Source organism: Notamacropus eugenii, chromosome X (assembly GCF_028372415.1).
Source record: "Notamacropus eugenii isolate mMacEug1 chromosome X, mMacEug1.pri_v2, whole genome shotgun sequence".
Lineage (NCBI taxonomy): Eukaryota > Metazoa > Chordata > Mammalia > Diprotodontia > Macropodidae > Notamacropus > Notamacropus eugenii.
This window is the reverse complement of record NC_092879.1, coordinates 17923876-17940724: the sequence shown is the minus strand read 5'-3', so window position 1 is coordinate 17940724 and position 16849 is coordinate 17923876. Positions and strand designations below refer to the sequence as shown.

General features: G+C 46.9%; 1 pseudogene; it reads right to left on the bottom strand.

Moving 5' to 3' along the window:
- Positions 1–1401: 1401 nt before the first annotated feature.
- On the bottom strand, positions 1402–8298 carry LOC140516269 (fizzy-related protein homolog; annotated as a pseudogene).
- Between the last annotated feature and the right edge of the window lie 8551 nt (positions 8299–16849).

Here is a 16849-nt window from a genome sequence, read left to right as displayed (position 1 = left end):
GAACTCAGCATATAATTGGGGAAAATAACTCTCCCTTTTCAATCAAATTAATCAATAATTTATGTATTTTACTGACTTTTTCATAAAACCAGCTCCTATTTTTATTTATTAGTTCAATTATTTGATTACATATTACATTACACATTACATTACCTATTAGATGTAATTTTTAATTTATTATGGTCCCCAGAGGTGTATTAGTATTCCTGCCTTTATGCATTTATGAGGTTTGTAATGCCGTAAATACAAGGTCACTTTTTGATTTGTAAAGTACAGATGAAAAAAGTATACCCCTTTCTATTTCCATTCAATTTTCTACAGAGGTCTATCATATTTAACTTTTCCACAATTCTATTTATCTCGTTAACTTCTTTCTTGTTTATTTTATGGTTATATTTATCTAGCTCTGAAAGGGGAAAGTTGAGGTCCTTTACTAGTATAGATTCACTGTCTGTTTCCTCCTATAACTCATTTAAATTTTCCTATAAGTATTTGCATGTTAAATCATTTGACGTACTTACGTATAATATTGATATTACTTGTCTATCTTTTCATGTTTCTCATGAGTCTTGTGTTTGAATGTCATATTTCCTATTCACCTGGGTTTTTTCATCAGAAATGCTTGAAAGTTCTCTGTTTCATTAAATATCTATTTTTCCTTTGTAAGATCAGACCTTGCACAGCCCTCCCTCCCTCAAAACAAAGTCAAATGCAAGTTATGTCATCATTTCTCTGATGTCATGGTCTTCTTCGAAAGTGAAGGACGAATGCAACTGTTTTGCTCGGTAGGTAATTCTTGATCGTAATTCCTGTTCCTTTACTTTCCAGGATATCATATTCCAAGCCCACTGCTCCTTTAATGTGGTAGCTGTTAAGCATAAAACTTTTTTTTTTTCAGAAGAGGCATGAAAATAGCGTACACATTCTTTCCCAAACAACCTGGGTTTCTGTGGAGCTGTGGTGAGTCAGATGCCTTTCCTACCCTCCTCTTGCTTTTTGGAGGAGGACTTTTATTTATTTGTTTATTTATTTCTGTATTTGTTTATTCTTAGATCAGGGATTACTTTCCAACAAGTGAGACCAACAAACACACCAAACACTCTCACTAACAAATACATAGACACACATATGGGAGGGCTCAAGGAAAGCTGATGGGCAAAGGAAGCATTTTCCAACCAAATTAAAATACGTTATTGCTTATGCCTTGAATATCCTTTGCTTAGCACAGAACAGAAAAGGCTACACAAGGAGATTTAAGAAGCTGAGTCTAGTGGAGCATCTCCACGATAACCTAATCCACCCCCCAAACAACTCTTGCATCCAGCCCTTTCTCTCCCTTCACATACTCTCATCACTGCTCACCTTGGGGATTGCACTAGTCTGTTAGTTGTTCTCCCTGCCTCACGTCTCTCCCCGTTTCAGTTCATCCTCCACATTTCTGCCACCTGCCTCTTTCTCCCTGGGGGTGGGAGGAGGAACGAACAGTTGCAGGTGGATATTATGCCTTCTCCCACACCGTATTCAGCCAAACTGGCCCTCTCTGTCTCTTCTTCATACATGTCACTCCCAGTGACATCTCCCAGTCTTTGCATAGAACTAGAATGCATTCCTCTGTACCTCTTCCTCATACAATCTCTCTTCCTCTAAGTCCCACCTTTGACACAAACCCTTTCCTGATCCCTCTGAGGGCCAGAGCCCACCCTTCCTCCCCAACTCCCTGGGAATCCATCTGCATTTATTCCTGTTATATTTGTTCAGCATAGGTGTTCTCAACGTCTCCTATTAGAATGTCCTTTCCTTAGGAGGAGGGATCACTTCCTTCATTGGATTTGTATCCCCAACACCCAGAACAGGCCCTTGCACTCATTAGGAACTTAATTGACTGGAGGCTGGGAAGTGATGAAGATGAACCTAAGACCCACTCGAGTCACCAAGTTCTTAAGTCAGGAGCCCCAGCCACTCTGCTATCCCCCCAATCTGTTGAATGAGTTACACCGTGATTTTTCCAGCTTTCCCAAAATTCCTTCCCCACTACTGCCAACTCAGGAAGACCCTGGATGGGAAAGAGTTCAGCCCAATCAAAGCAGGACATGGGCCTGAGCTGGAGGTCAGAGGCCTGGATCTGGGGGGTCAGTTGGCATGGCTTCTTCATTCAGAAAGGTTTTATCTATCTAGAGCTCAGTTCTCTTAATACTGCCTCTACTTTCTAGCAACACTGCCCTCAGAGGACTAAACAAGGCTACCACTTACTTCTAAGACCCTGACCCACTCCCCAGCAGGCTATCAGGCAAGCTGCTGCCAACTGGGGGCTTTGATTTGCCAGTATTATGCAGCCCTAGGGCTGGTCCTTGGCACTGGGTCATCCTATTAGGGATTCCATGCCAGAACTGGAAACGACCTTAGAACCTGCATGTCAGAGGAGGAGAAGACCTTAGAAGCCAGAATAGAGAAGCTAGCTAAGCGAGCCTTAGAATAGAAGGCATTGGGGAAACTAAGGATCTCTGAGAACTGGGTCACTGAACATGAGAGCCGAAAGTGCAGTATACATACTGTGCACACTATAAACATTAGAACAAGAAGGGGCTTTAGAACGTGGAGGCACTCAGAGATTCTTAGAACGTTGGTCAACAGGGACTGTAAAAGAGAAAATAACAGATGTGGCCTTGTAACTCAGGGTGGCTAGAGTTGAAAAGGAGGGCTGGTGGCCCTCATCTAATCTGATTCCCTTAGTATACCGATGAACAGACTCAGACCCAGAGAGGGGGAGTGACCTGTTCAAAGTCACAGAGCTTGTAAGTGGTAGAACCAAGAGAACTAAACGATCTTAGATGGCGTCAGATGCATTTCATCATCCTTAGCGACCAGATCCATGGTCACTGGGGCCAGAGAGGTCTGATTCATCTCCCTCCATCCTCATTCTCCACCTCAGCTACTACAGTGCACCTGGGTTGTCCCTGATCATCAATGTGCCTTCCTCCAACCATGTGCCTGCCCGCCTGCCCATCGTAGGTGGCTGCTGCTCGGAACCTCCCCTAAGTTCACCATGGCAGGGGCGTGGAGCTCCAGCCTGTGATGCTAGAGACCTTGCCCACTTTTTCCTAACAGGACAAGGGTACCAGAGAAGCCCTGGGTCTGTCTGCCTGTCATCCTTCACCCTCACCACTTGACTGACCCATCTGTTCTACTTATCACCTGCTTCCATCATGACATACTTAAAATCCCTTGCTGGTTCTGGGCTGTAGCTTACAACACTGAAAAATGGACTCCCTGAAAACAAAAGTAGACCCACATTGGGCTGAACTCTTTCCCATCCAGGGAGGCAGCAATAAATGTTAGGATCAAGTAAAATGATAGAAAAAATGGAAGAAAAATGTGAGATAAGTGATATTTTTAAATGACCTGGGAAACAAGCCAAGGATAGATCATTTAAGAACCACTGAACTCTTGAAAAAATGATTTAAAAAAACTAACACACTGTATTTTAAGAAATCATAAATGAAAATCATTTAGATCTGTTGGAACCAGAGAGCGAAATGAATACTGCAAGAATTCATCCTTAACTTCCTGAAAGACATTCTGAAAAAGTCCTAGGGATGTCAATACCAAAATCCAGAGTTCTCATGCTAAAAAACAAAACAAAACAAAACAAAAAACTAAGTACCAAGAAAAATACAACTGAAATACATACCCAGGTACCACAGTGAGGATCACACAAGAAATGCAAACTTCTTCGAAAAATGAGATGAAATTTGGAGTACAATATTCCCAAAGGAAAAGTATAGAGGCTTATGGCCAAGAATAAACTACAATGAAAAGTTAAGTATAGTTGTCCAGGACCTTTAACAGAATACAGGATTGTCATGCATTCCTGATGAAAAGACTAGAGCTTAGTGGGAACTCTGAAATGCAAACACAAGAGTCCAGAAAAACTCAGAAAAGTCAATTTATTGAAGCAGTTGAAGGAGCTGAATGATGATCTAGGGGCAATATTCTAACAGAAGGAAAAGATATAAGGGTCCCTTTGGAACCTTAATAAATTCAAAAGGTACTGAGGGAGTGAAATAAGGAAAGGAAAAAACAGAGAACCTCTGGCGTGTGGATTGATTTTCTTCTGAAACTTTTAAAGAGAAGATAGAGGAAGAAGTCACTAGTGTAGAAAGTAGAAAGAAAAGGTGGAAATTGCTATTTCTCATAATTAAAGTAAGTAAAAAGAATATACAGACACAGAGGAAAGAACGAGCAAGTGGGTGTCAGATGAACATCATTTTGATCTGAAATAGACAAAAGACACAAGAACACGGACACACAGGTTTGGTATGGAAATATAGTGAACTCAACAGGGAAACAAGGTGGGGGTAGGAAGAGGGGTCTAACATGAAGGACAATGCTGAGTAAGGAGTAGGCACAAGGGAAACGAATTTCTTGATCCAGAAGGACTTAGTAAAAGGTGAAAAAAGGGAAAAGAATAAAACTGAAATCTAAGTGCGTACCTTAGATTTCCTCTTAAGACAAGTGAGGCATGATGGAACAAATTGTGGCATATGAATGTAATGGAATGTTATTGCACTGTAAGAAACAACAAGAGAGATTGTTTCAGAGAATCTTGGGTAGTAGGAACTGACACAGATGGAAAGGAGGAGGACCAGGAAAACAATGTATAAAAGGACAGCACTTTAACGTTTGAAAAAAACTCTGAACTTAAATAATACAAAATAGCATTTGCACACACAGAGAACACAAAAGGAATTTTATAGGCAAACCGTGAATCTCCACTTAATACTGTTTGATGTTCATAAGGTATGGAATAAATTTCAGACGTTACTTTCAAAGCCACCTTGCTCATCTCTGCTTCCTTCTGATCTGCCTTTTGATCTCTTCTGTATGTATTTCAAGATATTTCAATGGTCTGCTTGCATTTTTGACATCACTACTGCTAACCTCCACTCACCTTTTCAGCCCATGGCCGCCTCGCCTCCCCCTGTGAAAACAGAGAAAGACAAAACCAGCGTAAAGGCAAGAACGAATCCACACAGTGGCTATGTCCAAAAACATGTGTTTCTTCTCCTTGTGTCCATCACCTCCCTCTCGGGAACGTGCTTCATCCAAGGTCCTTGAAAAGTGGGCTTGCTCTCGCACAGATCAGAGTCCCTAACACTTTTTCTTTGAAGATAATCACACGCATTCCCTTTTAAACAACTGCAACTTTTTTTTAATACCAGTTCCATCCTTTTACATGAGAAACTTTTACTTTCCTCCATTTAGACTCTCTACCTTATGATTTAACCTGTGAAATAAGTCTCCCCTTCTCAGAAATAAACTCCAGGGGAAGAAATGCAGTAGTCTTCCCCAAGCCACCTGCAAAGTGTATGTATAACACAGTAACATCACAATTATACATGCAAGACAGAAGGTTTCACTGCTTGTTATCCTTTAAAAGTCAATTCAGTAAATAGTGAACATGTAATTGCTTTGCAAAATTGGTGAAATAAGACCTGGGTACAAATATCTCCTATCTTCTACTCTCAAACACACAGACACACATAGACAGATATATAGAAAGACACACAGACGGAGAGACGGACAGACAGGCAGACACACACACACACACACACACACACATACACCAAGATAACTTTTCTTAGGTCATTTCCCTGAATCTATCCATTTCCTTGAAATAAATATGGACGATGACTAAGGAAAGGCAAGAACTGGTTTTAACATCTTAAAATAACCTCTCAATATGTATTTTTACACATACTATTTTCCCCTCTACAAAGCCTGCTGGATGCCCTGGAATATAAAGATAAACTGCCCTATGGACCCTGCTTAGAACAGATCTCCAAGACTGGCCAAGAACTAGACAAGTGAGAGGTGGGTGAGAAACAGAATTTTCTCCCGCACCTAAGTGAAGAAAAAAAGGGAGACAAGCTCACACTGTAATCAGTTTCTCAGCTGTCTAGTTCAGGGGTGGAGAATCCGTGACCTTGAGACTACATGTAGCCGTCTAGGTCCTCAAGTGTGGCCCTTTGACTGAATCCAAATTTACAGAACTAATTCCCTGAATAAAAGGATATGTTCTGTAAAACTTGGATTCAGTCAAAGGGCCATACCTGAGGACCTAGAAGACCACATGTGGCCTTGAGGCTGCAGGTTTCCGACCTCTGGTCTAGGAAGTTACCAGATTCTAGAGAAGAGATTGAGGACAGGATACAGATTCCTTTAGTGAACAGCTTTTGCAAAAACTGTTCCAAAACCTCAGGGTCTCATCTCCAGTCCCTGCAACTGTGCCCTGTCCATCAGGAGAGACTGCCATATACAAAACTCGGCAGGAATGTCCTGTAAAAATGGCTTCTTGGATCAGGGAGGTGTGCTTCCAGACAACAATCTGGTTTTCTGAGTAGCCATGAGTGCTGACCGGCTTGTTGTCATGTCTAGACCAGGTCAGTTTGCGCACTTGAGAACCGGTATCAATTTGCTGCAGGGGCTGCCCTGTCAGCGTATTCCAGAACTGGACGCAGTGCCAACTGAACCTCCTCCACCTGACGTTAACAGGCTGTGCTGGTGGGGAGACCATGAGATGACTTTCACAGCTGCCTTATGATGGGCATACCGCTGGAGTGACTTTCAACTGTAATTGTTCCAGACCAAAACCTTGTTGTTGTTCCCCTCTGAAATCAGCAGTTGGTGATCTGGGGACCGCTTCAGTCCACACACCTCCAGTTTGTGACCCTTCAGTGAACACCGAGAGTGCATGGGGCGTGCCCGGATATCTCTCTGGAGGAGCCTTCCGTCTGTGCTCCCAGAAGAAATCTGGTCTGCCTTCCAGGTCAATGAACTGACCCTGGCTACATGGCGCCATCAAGTACGGACAACTTCTTTCAGCATCTACATCCCAGATGAATTTTGTTATAGTAATAGTCGAACATCTCCGAGTTCTTCTATGTGATCTCTCTAGGGGCACTTCAACATGGGAGACCTCAGTTTCCATTCCTTTGAAAGCAGGTGCTAGGACTTCATTATCTGAGGAGATACTATCAGCCTAGGACTGATCTCATCCCAATCCTTTGGAATTCTAGGGCTCAGTTTCCCTTTCAGTCACAGCAGCGGGTTAAATTATATGAACTGAAAGTTCCCTGGAAGACTTTGGGTGATCTCATGCCAGTCACTTCAGCTCTTGAGCCCTTTCAGTGAAAGTGGGACTGAGGACTCCATTATCTCAGAGGAGTCTGCAAACTTATGCCCAATCCCAAATCAGTTACTTCAGCTTCCTGGGCCTCAGTATCCATTTCAATCCATTTACAGTCGTAACATATGTGAACTGAGGGGCCTCTCCCAGCCTATGGGTGATCTCACACACTTGCTTTCCAAGACTCATGTTCCCTTTGATTAAGAGGAAAAGATTGGACCCCATGATCTGACAGGGGCTAGCTATTTTGTGGATGATGTTAAAAAAGTCACTTCAGCTCTCTGGGCCTCAGTTTCCCTTTCTGTGACAGCATCAGATTGAACTCTATGATTTCACAGGCCCCCTGCCCAGCTATGAGTGATGTCTCACAAATCATTTCAACTTGCTGGGCCTCAGTTTCCTTTTCAGTATGAGCAGGGGATCAGACTCCATGATCTCAGATGCCCCTGACTTCTCTGTGATCTCTCTCTAGGCACTTTAACATGCTAGACTTGAGTTTCCATTCCTCTGAAAGCAGGTACTAGGAACCTATTATCTGAGGAGGCAGTGCCCATCTCAGGTTGATCTCACACCAAAGACTGGATTTCTAGGCCTCAATTTCCCATTCAGTAACAGCAGGCAGTCAGACTCCATGATCTGATATGCCCCTCACTGACAAAGTCTGGGTGGTCTCTCATTAGGAACCTCAGCTTTCTGGCCCTCCCTTTCCTTTTCAGTGAAATCGGGATCTTGGTCTAAATTATCTGAGAGGAGCCTGCCAGCTTTAGGGTGAAGTCCTAACAATCCCTAAAGCTTTACAGTCCTCAGTTTCCCTCTCAGTGAAAAGTCTGGGTAAAAGTATATGACTGGAGTGTGCCCAGCCAGCCTAGGTGGTACGTCATACCAGGTACATCAGCTTTCTAAGTCTCAGTTTCCCTTTTCCTCAGTTTCACAGAAGTCAACCTGATGTTGTCACAGGTAGGGAAATGGAGGCCCAGAGAGCAGAAGTGAAATTTTGAAGATCATCCACAAAATAGCTGGCCCCTGTCAGATCAAGGGGTCCAACCCTCTCCTCTTAATCAAAGGCAGCATGAGTCCTGGAAAGCAGACCTTACTGGTGTAAGGTCACCCATAGGCTGTAAAAGCCCCCTCAGTTCACATACTTTATGACTGTCAAGGGATTGAAAAGGAACCTGAGGCCTAGCAAGCTGGGATTAGGCATAAGCTGGCCAACTCTTCTGAGACAATGGTGTCCTCAGGCATGCTTTCACTGAAAGACAAAATAAGGTGTCATAAGCTGAAATGACTGGTGTACGATCACCCAAAGCCCACCAGAGCCCATTCGGCACGTATAATTTAACCCGTTGCTGTTTTCAAAAGGGAAACTGAGGCTTACAAAACTGGCATTCTTGGCATTAGATACCACTGGCTCATATACATTTAGTGAGGCTTTTCACTAAGGGAGAAACTGAGAACCACAAAGCTTCAGTGATTGTTATGACTTCACCTTAAAGCTGGCAGGCCCCTATCAGATAATTGAGACCTAGATGCTGATTTTACTGAAAGGGAAAGTGAGACCCAGAAATCTGAGGTTCCTGACTTGAGATCCCCCAGAATTTAGCAGTGATGGGCATCTCAGATCATGGAGCTCAATCACTTGATGTTACCAAAAAGGAAACTGAGGCCTAGGAAATTGAAGTGGTTGTTGTGAGATCGTCCAGATCCAGGGTGGCAGGGAGGGGCATGTCAGGTCATGAAGACTGACCCCCTGATGTTACTGAAAGGGAACTTTAGGCCTAGAAATCCAAAACAATTGGTGTGAGATTAAGCCGAGGCTGGCACTGCCTCCTCAGATAATTGGTTATTTCTTTTATGCCTTTCTTGTATCCCCAGAGCTTAGCATGGGGCCTGATAGCTGCCAGGGAGCTGACTGACTGACTGTGCTGGGTGGTGGTAGAAGAGACTGAAACAAAACCATCCCCCACCCTCCAGGGGGGAAACTCCATGTACTGAAGGTTAAATTAACACAGACTACGTGAAATATAAACCCACAGGTATTAGGAAGGAGGCCGGCTGGGGACGCAGAAAAGGACTTAACCACCTGGGGAATCCAGAATGGCCTCTTGGAGAATCTGATCTTTTAGCTAAACCTTAACAGGAGTCATGGATCCCAAGGGGTGAAGATTAGAGAGAAAGCATTCCAGGTACGGGGCACAGCCTCCACCTTGGCCTTCTCTGCCCTGCCTACCTTCCCCAGGAAGCTCCTCACTGACCCATCTCCATGTCCTACAAGCCTGAATCTGACTGGCATTCACATCTGCTCAGCATCCTCTGCTCCACAGCCTCTGTTTAAAGATGGGGCTCAGAACAGTCTTTCCAACCATTTCCCACCAGCTCCCCTGCCTTGGGCCGTTCCTGGACCTTTCAGTCAGGCCTCTTGACCCTCCCTCTTCAGCTTCCTTTTGGATTTTTCCTTCCTCCACTGGAGTGTACACTCCTTAACAGCAGGGATTGACTCCACTCTTATTTGGAATATCCCCCAGCCCTTGGCCTGGTACCTGGCACATAGTAGGTGCCTAACAAATGCTTGTTGACTGACTGACTGACCACAGTATACAAGTAGCATTCTTCTTGCGCAAGAAGACACGGTGGCTCCTTCTCAAAGCTGGGATGAACTAGAAAGTCTTTCTTAGGATTTGAAGTCCTTTACAAATTGGTTCCCCCCTGTTTCTATGGACAAATTTCACATTGTTGGGCCCCACCCTCCCTGTTAGACAAAGGGGTTTAAGTTCTGTTCCCCATCTCCTGTTTGGCTCCAAGCCTTTGCAAGACTGCTGGGTCTGAGAGGGGTGAGGATGGTTTTGTTCTGGTGTCTTCCACCACTGCCCAGCCCAGTCAGTCAGTCAGCTCACTGGCAGCTATCAGGTGTTACCAGGCTCTGTGCCAAGCTCTGGGGATACAAGGAAGGCCCAAAATAAAGAACCGAAGCCTCCAAAAGTCCTTGCCCTCTAAGAGCTCCCAGCCTCATGGGAAGTAGGACAGAGAGGGAAGGGGACACATAGCATGCAGACCGCGTTATCCCAAGGAGACAGATCCAAGATAAAGGGGGGGGGGGCCTCTCATGGGGAAGGCTGCAAGGTGCCAAAGGGCACCTGTGCTGCTCCGAGTTCAAGTGTTATTTCAAAGGTGCCAGAGACCCTCGCTCTCCCCCGGGGTCTTCCAAGTCTCAGCTTCTGCTGGAAGACTCCTGCCTCCTAAGTACGCCTTCTTTCCATCCATCATCTTCTCCTTATTCTGCCAAAATCATCTCTGTCCTGGGTTGCTTTTATGTCACCTCCTCTCCTTCTCCCTGTTTAAGCTCAAGGCCCTTGAGGTCTCTGGATCCCTGGTGTTTAGTAAAGTGCCTGGAGCAAGGAAGGCATTTACTAGGTAGTGACTGCCAGCCTCTGCCAATTTACTGGCTGTTGTGTCTGCCCAGTGCACAACAAAACAGAGTGAATACTGGGTTTCCTCTTCAAGATGGGTGTCCTTAAGTAGCTGCGCGGGTTGGGGGTGGTTGGGGTCAGAGGGGGCATGTCTTTCCCTCAGGGTTCATAGGACCCAGGGCTTGTCCCAAAGGTCACCTCCGAGGGGTAGAGCAGGTGTTGAGAAACACAGGGTCAGTTTTTCCTTTCAAATGGTGGACACGTGGCAACTCCCAGCAGCAGGGGCTCTCCAGGAGCTCTTCCAGGGGTCTTGGTCAAGGGTTTCCTCTTCAGCATCCTCCTCCTCATCCCAGACAACTTTGGGTGAACTGAAGCCAGCTGTAGACGTGCCCCCTGCTGGAGAGTGACTCCTTACCTGAAGCAGTCGATCTTTGGCCACCCTTCCCCAAATGCCCCTCCATCACCACTGCCTCCACTTCCCCTCCCGTCTCTCCCTTCTCCCCCCTCTGCAGCCTGCCTTCTGACCCATCACTCAACACAGAGGGCCCCCTGCCAAGTTCTCGGGGACCTCTTCCTTGCCAATGACTGCCAGCCTTTTCTCTCACTACAGCACTGGCATCTCCTGGGCCCAGTCTGCCCCCAATCACTTTCCTCTGGGTTTTCCTGACACTGGGCTCTCTTGTTCTTCCGCCCACTTCCTGCCTCTCCTTCTATATTTCCTGTGGTGGCTCATCATCCCCATCACCCCCCATCCTCCACAGTCCATGTTGTAGGCTCTCAGCTCTCCTTACATTCTATCTAATATATTTATATACAGCCATATCCTACATATACATTATATACATCTGTACATACAATCATATATTATAAATTACGTGATATATATTCTATACACATATAATTATAAAATATGATATAATTTGTAACCCCTAATGTTGATATTTTCACTTAATTTAATTTCTAAGGCCCAGTACTCTTGGCACTTCCAAAGAAAAGAGGTTATTGTCCATAAATTCACGTATTTCCATTTTTGAAAGACACGCCATGACGATTTCCAGCTCCATATAATCTTTTCCTCTACTTCTTTATGGAGCTGGATGCCCTCTCAATGCCCTGACTCTTTTTCTTTTGGGAGACTTAGCAGGTAGGAGCTCACTCAAGTAGTCAGCCAATACAGACAGTACACTTAGACAGGGGGACAGTTTGAATTCACACCTGTTATCATTAAGTTCCCTTAGAGTGGGCTGGACTAAGTGTTCTAAGTTGTTTTTAGAATTTCCTACTCTAATATTTCAAATGAAGGGTTTCTTTTCTCAAGGGATTGTGCTGGCTAGCTGTGGCCAGGGTTCCCAAGCAGGGAAACCTTTGAGAGCTTTCTCAGAGGTAGATAATGAAACAATTCTCAGTCTGAACACCAAAAGGAAGGGTTTCTTTAATATCTTTTGCAATAGTCACAGATCAGGGTAACCAATATCCATATCCATATCCATTTACCATATCCAACATTTATGCAGTATTAGATTTACTAAGGGCTTTCCAGGGATTATGCTGAAAGGTGGGGTGGCCAGGATTCTCCAGATCTTTATCTGACCTTGCTCTGTAGACTAAAGCTAATTAAAGACTGATTTCTAAAAATCTTTTCCTTTGCCATTTCTAGTTCTTCCATGAGGTCCCAACAATGCACAATAAGCATGGGGGTAGAGCCTGAAATCTTAAAATATTACCGCCCTAACACAGTTACTAATCTGCTACTGATTTTCTCCACATATTTACGTCAGTCTTTTGACAATTACATCCAGATCCCAAAGAGATGAAAGAAGAGTACAGTTCCTAACAGTATTTCCAATACAACGAATTATCAAATTAATGTTAGGCACTTTTCTTTAGCCCATTGCAAATCAGACAACTGAGGTAACTTGGCCTATCGGTAAACTTCCTGACCCATACAGCATGAAAGTCATAATAGCAAACAATAATAGTAATAACAGTAAATAAAATAGTAATAATAGTAAACAATAATAAACACTGAAAATGAGAGTAGAATAAATTCAATGGCACTTGGGGGTGGGGAGAGATCTCTTGGTGGTCAGGCCTTGGGAGAATGCTACAGGTCAGTGTTGGAGTAGAGTTTCTTTCTGAGTGTTCAGGGTTGTGCATAATCTTGAAACATCCTCAGGGAAAAGGATGAGGAGGAGGAGGAGGAGGAGGAAAATGGTGCCAGTCATGGTGGGAATGGTCAAGGCGTGTCTGTGAGGGGAGAAGAGAGAAGAGGAGTTACATGTTGGGAGTTCAGTGCTGAGGATAGCCATCAAGGTCGTGGCCAAGGTCATTCTCTGGGAGGAGGGGGGAAGGAGGAGGGAGAGGAAGAGGAGGAGGGAGAGGGAACAGGGGGAGAAGGAATGGCATGGGAAGGAGGATGGGGAGGGTCTCTCTTAGGGTCAGGCCTGGGAGAATGGTCAAGGCTGAGGTTAGAGAGAACTTACCTTTGGGGAGTTCAAAACAATGGATAATCACCTTCAAAGAAATCCTCAAACTCATGATCTGGGAGGAGGAGCGGGGGGAGGGAGAAGGATGAGGAGGACGAGGAGGAGGAGGAGGAGGCTCTCTGTGGCTTCATTCATACTGAGAGTAGTTGAGTTGGGTCCCTGAGAGGGCAAGAGAGGAGAGGAGTTACATCCGGGGAGTTCAGGGCTGCGGATAGTGATAAAGGTCGTGGCCAAGGTCAATCTCTGGGAGAACGGGGGAGGGGGGGCAAAGAAGAGGGGGAGGGAAAGGGAAGAGGAGAAAGAGGAGGAAGGAGGAAGAAGGAGGGGGAGGGGGAGGGAGGAGAGGGAGAAAGGGAGGAGGAGGGACAAGGGGAGGGACAGGAGTACAGGGGAAAGAGGAGGTGGAAGGGAAAGGGGAGGGGGGACTCAGGAGAAGGGAGAGGGGGAGGAGGAAGGGAGATGGGGAGGGAGGGGGAGGACGGGAGGGAGGGGAGAACGAGGAGGCAGGAGAGGGGGAGAAGAGAGAAAAGGGGAGGGGAAAAGGGAGGGGGACAGAGATGGGAAGGAGGAGGGAGAGGAGGAGGAGGAGGGCGAGCAGGAGGAGCAGGGGGGAGGGAGGGGAGGACGGAGAGGGGGAGGGACCGAGGGAGGGATGGACAGATGTACGGAGGGGAAAATGGAGGGTCAGACTGAGGGATGAATGAAGGGCCCAAGGCACGTGTGGATGCAGAGATGGACAGAGGGACCAAAGAAAGTACGGAGGGAGGGAGGGCCGGGGTGACAGACAGAGGGAGGGCCAGAGGCTTCCTGCTGGAAGAAGGAATCAGGGGACAAGGCCCGGGCCTCCCCCGCCGCCCCAAACCCCCACAAGCGCGGGGCCCCACGACCCCCTCCCGCCCCCTCACCCGCCCAGGGGCCTCCCAGATGACGGCAGTGCCTGCTGTGAGCACGACGAGCCGAGCGTCGCGCTGTTGGGCGGATGCGCTTCTGCGGACTTCCGGCCTCGTGCTGGGGCGGGACAGGAAAGTGCAGGGGGAGGGGAAGCACGTGCTGGTCTGGTCGCCTCACCACCAGGGGCTCCTCCGCGAGGGCGGCTTCCAGCCTCAGCACTCAGGGGAAGGCGAGGAGGTCCTCCGCATCCCTTCCCCTCCATCGCCTCCTGCAGGACGACAGAGGATTCGCACCCTAGAGCCACGAGAGCCCTCCCTTCCCCCGCCCCCACACCGCAAAAAACCCCCCAGAACAAAAAGCAGATAGGGAAGGGAAGGGGCCAGGGGCTCCTAACGACTGCCCCCACCTGCTGAACTGCAAAGAAGACCAGGCTGCGCCTTCCATGGCGCTGACCAAGCTTGGCCCTGGAGCCAGCCCAGCCCCTGCAGTGCCAGTCAGGGTAGAGGTCAGACCGCGCTTCGAGAGCTCACAAGTGGGCTGAGGGAGGAGGAGCGTGGACGTGGTGCCGAGGCGTGGGGGCCGTGGAGGGTCGACCTCGGGCTTCTTACCGAGCTAAGGGAGGCTTAAGGCTCTGCGGTACATTTCTGCACCCCGGGCTACATTTCCGTGGCTTCCGACAGGACCCGCCTCAGCTGGCACGCCACAAGGACGTCCTGGCACCACGGGGGCAGAGTCGCCCAGTGGACGAGAACACACGTGGGACTGGGGGGACAGCCAGCCTCACACTCAGGGAGTGGTCTTCCCAGGGGCCACGAGGGAGTGAGGAGAGGGCGGGACCAGGGGCTGACAGGCAGGGGGGCCCTCAGCGGTTTCTAAGAGGCGGCAGAAAGCCTTGGAAGACTCTGGTCAGGTGCCTCCTCCTCCCTGGAGCCCTCCCTGATTCCACCCCACCCCACCCCACAGCTGAGCTGCAGGGTCTGCCTCCTCCATGTGTCCTCAAGCCTTAGTCTGGCTCTACCTGGAGCCCCTGCTGCAACCCACCCACCCAGAATCTTCTCCAGTGTCTGATGTCCTGTCCTCTCCTGTCCTGCCCTCTCCTGTCCTGTCCTCTCCTTTCCTTGCCCCTTCTCACCTTAAACCTTAAACCTACTGCACTCTGAAGCCAATAGACTGAGTCCCTGCCCAAACTCCACTTCAGGGCTATTTCCTGGACCCTTCCTGTCTAAAGAGTGATTATCAGTTGTAACTCTTTCCCTTACCTTCCAGCTTGATTTAGTTTCTTTTCTTTTGCTCATTAAAGGGACCACTCCCTGACTATTTCTTAAACAGGCCTATTCACTGTATGGGACTTAGCTCACCCTAAGTGAGTGCTTGAATCTGCCCAAGGCCAAAGAGGCCAAGGTCTCCCATTGCATCTTGGGCCATCTCCAGTCATCCTGATGAATATCTGGTCCCTGGATCCAGATGACTCAGGAGAAGAAAGTGCGGCTGGTGCCTTTGCACAGCTCTCCCTCACTCAAAACAAAGTCAAGTGCAAGTCATGCCATTTCTCTGATGTCATGGTCCTCTTCAAAAACGAAGGACAAATGCAACAACAATAACCAACTTCACAGAACTGATACCCTGTAGGTCCTCAAGGGCAGCCCTTTGACTGAATCCAAACTTCACAGAACAAATCCCGTTAATAGAATGATTTGTTCTGTAAAAGTTGGACTTGGTCTAAAGGCTCCACCTGAATACTTTTATTAAGGGGATTTGTTCTGTGAATTTTGGATTCAGTCAAATGGCCACACATGAGGACCTAGAGGACCACTTGTGGCCTCAAGATCACACATTTTCCAACTCTGTTAAGGTCTGGCCCCAGATCTTTCACACATTTGGTGCCTAGTAAGGATTTGGAGAGAGTGATCTTCCCATCCCAGTTCAGGAGAGTAGCTACTAGAAGCAGGAGGGATTGGCATGAAGTTTTCTCTTAGCAGAGGCTGAATTTCATGCCTTCAAGATGTAACAGCAAACAAAATAAGATCTTTGCTGTTTCTTTTTTATTGAATTTTAGCCAGTCAGACATAAGTGGGCTCTAATCAATCAGATATGAGCATGTCTATTCTAACCAATCAGATGCTGAGTAGAACTGTATATAAAGAGAGCCAGTGTTGAGAAAACAGACCTTGAAGAGAGCCAGCATTGAAGGGGTGAGCCAGTGTTGAGAAGAGCAGAAGACCTCTAAGAGTAGAGAGGAGAGGAAGACCTCTGATGGCAGAGACTTGCTGAAGCAGACTCCAAACTTTGAAAGTGAATAGAGCTGTAGGGTAGAAACCTGCTCATGGGAAAGAGGTTTAGTTTAAGCCCCTTTTGAGAGCTGTTAAAGTGAGCTGAGCTGTTATCACAGAGCCTCTCACCCTCTCTCTTCTCCCTCTCTTTCCGTCTCTCACCTCTGTGCCTCTGTCTCTCTCTGTATCTGTCCCTCTCTGTCTCTGTGTTTCCAATTCTGTCTCTCTCCCCTCTCTGTCTCTTTCTCTGCCTCTTTCTGTATCTCTCTGCATCTCTGTCTGTCCCTGTCTCTCTCTGTGTCTCTATCTCTATCTGTCTTTCTACCTTCCTCGTCTCTCTCTCTGTGACTGTGTCTCTCTGTGTCTCTGTCTCCATCTGTCTCCCTCATCTCTATCTCTGTCTCTCTCTGCATCTCTGTCTCTGTATCTCTCTGTTTCTGATTCTCTATCTCTCGCCACCTCTGACTCTTTCCCTGTCTGTTTCTGTGTCTCTCTGCTTCTATCACTCTTTCTCTCTCTCCTCTCCCCTCCCTCTTCCTTAAAACTACAGCTAAGGACCATGCCCAGGTGACCTCCATTTAGGAAGTCCCCAGTAGGGAAAGCTAGAGCCAC